The sequence below is a fragment of the Athene cunicularia genome (assembly GCF_003259725.1).
Source record: "Athene cunicularia isolate RWA chromosome 6 unlocalized genomic scaffold, athCun1 chr6_part1, whole genome shotgun sequence".
NCBI lineage: Eukaryota > Metazoa > Chordata > Aves > Strigiformes > Strigidae > Athene > Athene cunicularia.
Genome location: NW_020799105.1, coordinates 11,512,962 through 11,519,641, shown reverse-complemented (window position 1 = coordinate 11,519,641; position 6,680 = coordinate 11,512,962). Strand labels below are relative to the sequence as shown.

Genomic DNA, 6,680 nt, shown 5'->3' with positions numbered 1-6,680 from the left:
CAGCACCACTGACCCAGGTGACCTCAGCCACCATGGGAGTTGCTGGCCTGGGCCCCAAAAGAAAGCAATGAAAGAATCACTCAGCCAGAGGCTAAGCACGTCTCCTTCTAAAACTTCACCTCCAACAGTTTTTGCCTTCAGTGAACCCCTCCCCAAAGTCCTTTGCCACCAGAAATGGTATTTCTGCAACAGCAAGAGCTTCTGTTCTTTACTGCGTCCTGGGGGAGATTTCTACTGGCCGTCTACAATTTCAGCATGTGCCAAAACAATGGTGCCTGCAACGACATATACCATGTTATAGAAGATAGCACCAGCATGTCATACAGTATATTTTTCCAGCTGTATGGGGCATCCTAACCCAAAGTCTTACATATTTTGCTACATTTTAAGTGCTGAAGAGCTCACCCGGAAATGCAAGTCTGCAGAGACCAAATCTCTTCTGTGGACAAAATCTGCTGTCTGCATAAAAGCTGTCACCAGCCTGCCTCAGGCCTGACTGGAAGGGTCACAGAGGAACAAATAGGTCACAGTGGCTAAGCCCCACTTTCAACCTTGGCCCTGTGGCAGGGATGGCTAACACAGGGACCAACTGCACTTATTTGTGTAATCAGGACACACCTGTTGAGCGGCAGGGTCTCAGTGCAGTTACAAGTCATGGGCCACCAACAGACAGCCGAGAGGGAAAAGCTATTTATGTCAGGAGCTGCTGTTGCTGTCCTCAACAAGTCAGCCGGCTTTCAAAATGTCTCTTCCAGGACAAAAATTCCACCTGAATTCCTTTAGCATATGACTCTTATTTTGGTTACTGTCAGGTCCAGTCTGTCTTCTATGCTCCCCCCCTTCCTATCTGACATGGGTTCACATAACTCCAAGATTGAGGAGAGCTCTGTACACTGTTCTCTCCATGTTCCTTGCCTCCTCTGGTGTGTCTATGCTATCTCAGTTAGATGTTACCAGGCCACGCAGGTTTACTGCTCCACTTCACAGCTCTCATGAATGATTCACATGCATGAAGAAGCCAGAGACTTTAATAAGAACCACAGCTGCAAGTAAATTTCAGTACATGCAGCAAAACCACACACCTTCAAATAGGCTTCCCAAAAAACCATCATCACCAAGACTGAGCCAGACCACTCTGCCATCAGATGCCCTCTCCCTTACGAGTGATTACAATGGGATCATGGCTAGAAACTCCAGGCAGAGTCTGGCCTCTCTCGAGAACTTTGTCAGCTTTTTGGAGATGAAATCTGGGCTGCTTCAAAAAATGCATAACCCTGGGAAGATCTGAGAAAACCTGCAGCTGCTCAGTAGTTGTCATGTATATTCTGATTTGAAAGAGTAGGCTGTCAGGGTAGTATTTGCATAGTGTGAAATAACCCACAGGTAGCTCATGTGTGCAGGTTACAGGGATAATAGCAACAAGCACAGCACACATTTTTTAAGCCCTGAGCTAGATAAAATTCCTCTTCCACTTTGAACTGATATTTTAAGAGAAGGGTAGGCAGGCCTGAAAGTACTCTTACAAACAATTTCACATCCCAAGAAGAAGAAGCAGTTTTGATATTGTGGAGCTGTCCTGGCAGATCTGTCCTACCCAGAACTAACATTTTAAGATAAAATAAGAACGAATCTAACAGGAATTTCAGAAAAATCACTGACTCCTCCAGCACAAAGCAATAGCTGTGTGCCCTCTTCCAGGCTTTTGCTGTTATTGCAATATGCTCCCCAGAGTATTCCCCTCTGCATCATCTGCACTGGTTCATTGCCTACTTCATTTCTGACTTAGTAATGAAACTTTGGTAAAACAAGTTTTAAAAGATGAAGGAAACTGAAGCAGCTTTACAGGCATTCACACTCCCTCCCCCTCCAGTGCTGAAGGCAGAGATCTCCTATGATTGCTGTAGCTTGCATTTGGATTTGACTTGCATAGATTGGCTATTTCCTGCTCCTGCAGGTGTATATATTCTTCCAAAATCTGGAGAAAACACAGGTTTTATTAACTCTCAGAAATCCTTACACAAGCTCTTAAATACTCAAAGGCGATAAATTCATCCATTAATGAATCTGTTTCTCTGAACTAGAGAATATACCGTGATCCTAATAGGCAAGGCAAAACAGGAGATAGAGAGAAAACATGCAGTGGAACATTTCTGACATTGACAACAGCTATTAATATATTACAAAGAACACATTGTCAAGCTATTTAGGTTGCAACTCTTGCAACTTGCCCTCTAAAATTCTTTTGTTACAAAGAGGAAATAAGTTTAGCCCAGCTGCAACTTTATTCCTTTCTTCCATGCTTTAAATAAAGAACCACCTTGCAATAAGCCCTTTCCCTCTCCAATTTCTCCAGTCCAAGGTGGTCCAGCAGGCAGGCACTGGATGAAGGCTTAAAGCACCCTCTGCTATTCCTGGCTCTGACACTGACCTGCTGCACAGAGGGCAGCTTGGTTGACATCTCTCTGCCTCTGCTTCCCCTTCCAGCCCTTGTTTACCCTGGCTATTTAGGCAGCAAGCTTGTCAGGGCAGAGACTGCTCTTGTTGGGCCTGTACAACAGCTGGCAAAACAGACACAAGCTACCAGACACAACTGTAATACCACTATACTCACCAAAAACCCCAAAGGTTTTGTGCTACTGCTCAGTTACAGCTTAGCTGCAGAAAGCATTCTTAAGCCTTAACTTTTCTGTGATATGCTGCCATGCATTTTTGGAACAAAAATCCTCCATTCACCTTACGTCACGAAGACAGGGCTTGACTCTTGCTTCAGCTGCTCCTATGACTAAGTGAAGCAAATATCTCAGTGTAGGGACTATCTTTTTACCATGCCCACGACAAGGTCTTGTTGCAGTAGAGGTCTAGTTAATATGACTATAGAGAACAAGTGGCAGCCTGACATAGAAAGACTTGTAGGACAGGTGCCAAGAACCACATTCATCTAAAACCACTCTACACTTCCATAATACTGACACAATATTCTATTAAGCATTTGCTTACTGCTGACTCAAAGAAGACACATCACATTTTTCATACTAAGAATGTGCTTTAAGAACCCTTCCAAGTCAGGCCCTGCTGTCCCTAACATACAGTAATTCACACTGATGCATACCTAGTGATTTTTTTTTCCCCCCCCTCATAAGGAATGAAGTGTACAGAAACACTGCTCAAAGCAAACTTTTCTTCTGCAAATGCACAACTGAATCAATACCTTAAATACTTAACTTCGCCAACACCTGCAGCTCCTGATTAGCTGAATCTACCAGATAGGGCAAATATGAAATTGTCAATGCTGTGAACATGCATTTCAGCTACTGTCTGGGATTAAGTCCACATCTTCCTTCGACATCATTAACAAATCAATTGAATATTTTTTAAGCCTGTGTCCCGAGATAACCACAGCCGGCACTTTTTAAAGGTAGATAGTCAGGATGAGAAGTAGATAATCTTAAATCAAATTGTTTCAGATATACTACAATTTCTCTTTTCCATGCTGGTAACAGCTTGGATTTTGCAACCAGTCTCTTACAAATTTTCTCTCTTCCCTATTTCAGCATAAAGGTGGTGTACAAGCAAGCTGACTGCACAAACAATTGTTTCACATACAAGCTAAAGCCTGTTCCCTCTGATCTTCTTGTTACAAATATCTGAAGATATGCCGAACAGAAACAACATTTTAAAGAAATGGTGTCATTTTCAAGTTAATCACCCTTTTAAAAAATGGGGAAGTGGGGGCAGGGGGATAAGTTTCACAGCTATCTTACACTCTAGGCTCAAATTTATCTTTATTTACAAAGCATTAACAGATGGCTTATCAAAAGCCATTTAACAGCAGAAATGACCAAACTATTCTGAGTTGGTTTTTTGCTTTAAACAGTAAATACTCCCTAAACTAGTTTTTAACTTATGCCAGCCTCCCAGGGACCATCAGTTTGAGATCTAATGTTAGAACCATGCACGTTATTTCATTAAGTACATTTACCATAAACGGTTCCAGTCTTTGCTTTCTCAATAGTGGACAGTATTGCACAAAAACCTCTTAAAAGCAAAAACAAGTGTTCACCTCATGCAATATTATCCAGAACGTGCAACAGATGCTTCAGCTCTTCAGCAAGTCAAAGTCAAGCCTGACAAACTCAAGATTTACTCCACTGACAAACTCAAGACTTACTCCGTATCACTAAAAAAGCACAGTTATCAAGAAGTTATCCAGCTATCCATCATCTACATCACCATTCTATTTACTCAGTGATATTTTAGCTTAAATACCTACTCAGCTCAAACCTAACTTTCAATGAGCAACCTACCAGGTTTCTACTTAGAATTATTATCAGAAAGAAAGACTGCATGCCCAGAAGCTTACCTCAACCACCTCCCTAACTTGTATTGAATAGTCAAATAAAATATAACCTCTCTCTGCAAGTCTTACTCCCTCAATTCCATGAGCAGCAATCTTGGAGATTGCTCTTGATCTTGGAGACATGCATGAGGAGCAAGTGGTACAGAAGAAACATGTATATTTAAAACCCTCAAGCTGCCACAGAGACTATTAAATTCTTCTTCGGGTAAGTACAAACTTTACAGCTGTACAACAACTCAACACATGCACTCAAGCTGGTTCTTCTGGAGATGTTCAGGAACCTAGACCACTAGGTACCGACCGTGATATGCCCTTGTCTTGTTGTCTGAACTGTCTACCCTACTGGAGCAAAACTTCTGCAACTGCTCCCAGATGTTAAATCTCCACACAGGGAAAAGCAGTGCTCAACTTTCAGGTATTCTGCATAAGATCTGATGTGCTATTTCAAAGAACTGAAAGTTGTCTAAGCCTTCCATGAAGTTAAAAGTAATTAAAGGATTCATACTCCAGATATATCTCAAGGTTCCCACATAACCAACTTGTAATGTCACTATTACCCATGACTGAACTCCCTAGGACCAGGGCAGTGCTGACCATTGCTAAAAGCAGCACTCAGTACTAGCTGTTTAAAGAAAACTTGAAAATAGGACTCAGCACAAAAGCACATCCTAGAATAACTAAAAACAACAAAAAAAAATTCTGTTCATAGCAAACCTAACAACATTCATATCCCTTGGAGCTTATGATACTCGAGCAGCCTTCCCTTCACTTAAACCCTCTGACCTAGCAAACCTCTTCTGTAGCTGTTTATAGACCCTCATTCCTCTGCAGGGGGAAGTGGTGGTCCTTACATATGCTGCACCTGCTCTGCTGTACACCTGATCCCTCCTGCAACTGAAGGAGCATAGTATCACCTTATTCTTAATGAAAAATACAGAACTTCATTTCCTCAGGAGACAAAATCATATATCATAGTAGAGTCCAACATACACCCATTCTGCAGTGCTTATTACTGCTGACTTCCAAGGGAACTTTGTTTAACTTACAAACTGAATGGGTTGAAGTGTTGGCCTGAAAACCCAAGACAAGGATTTTCAAGACAACTGAAGTTCTGCTCCTGCCAGAAGGACCCACAATTGTTTCTTTAAAGTCTGTGCTAGATGAGATAGCTATATGAGTCAGCAAAAGAGGGCTCAAAACCTGACATCTCTTCTAGTGATTCAAGTCAACACAGTGTTTACAGAAACAATAATGAGTCACTGGATGACAAACAAGTTCCTGGGCTGGCAGCTAAAGGGAAACCATAGGAAGGGATTTGTAGATACATAAACTTTATTTTGGGATCCTTAGAGTAGTAAGGAAAGCCCACATTGTGTGGCTGCCTCTGAGTGCCATTTCATACACTAGCAAATTTGAGAGGAAAGGCAATGTTTGGGTCCTTACCAACCACTTCCAAGGCCCAAGCCCCAAAAGCACTTAATCTAGAAAGTTGCTAGTGTCACACACAGCAAAGCCAAGAGGGCTCACACCTAAAAAAAAAAAAAGACAAAAAAAAAAAAAAAAAAAAAAAAAAAAAAAAAAAAAAAAAAAAAAAAAGACAAACAAAACCTAAACACAAAGCTTTAAACCCCAGAAGCCACAGAGTCCAAAAGTCATTTTCTCTGAGACAGCCATCACCAGCTATACCAGCATGCTGCTCCATGAGCAGGACAATTTAAGAAACACGTATCCTTGGGGCTCCCTGTCATGAAGACTCTTGTGCCTAACAATGTATGTAAGCCCACTCTCCAGCCTTTACCCAAGACACCAGCTCAGGGCTTGCTCCTTTGCAGGTTCTTCTCTGAAGCGTATTCAAGACCATGGCAGGGGCTGCTGCTCAGAAGCAGGGAGGTAGCATGGGCACGCAGGGGTCACCCCAGCCGCACGTGGCAGCTCTGTGCATTTCCTCGTGCTCCCACCTTCCCTAGCTTGAAGCCCCCAACCCTACGTGTTTTGGTAGGAGGAGTTTAGGAGACCGATCTGGAGAGGACCTCGGACCCCAACACTTGAGGGCTGCTCCCGCCGGGCCTGGCACCTGAGCGAGCCCGGGAAGCACTCCGCCATGCTCGCCCGCTTCCTCGCGGGCGCCTCCCCACAATCCCCCAACCCTCCCGGGCAGAGCCGGCCTCAGGCCCCACCGCCTCTGGGCCGCCACACGCGGTCCCTCCCTTCCCAGGGGCGGCCCCCACTACAGGCCCGGCGATGCGGCCCTTCCCCTGCCCTCGCCACCCCTCTTGGCACAGACTAAGGACGGCGCAGTCGCGCTTCGAGAATATCCCCCCCC

The 6,680-nt window shown here is 43.8% G+C and overlaps 1 protein-coding gene across 3 annotated transcripts in view; it reads right to left on the bottom strand.

The window, feature by feature from the left end:
* FBXW4 (F-box and WD repeat domain containing 4) overlaps window positions 1-6,680 on the bottom strand; it is a 63,076-nt gene that overhangs the window by 56,016 nt on the left and 380 nt on the right. The gene's annotated exons all lie outside the window — the stretch shown is intronic.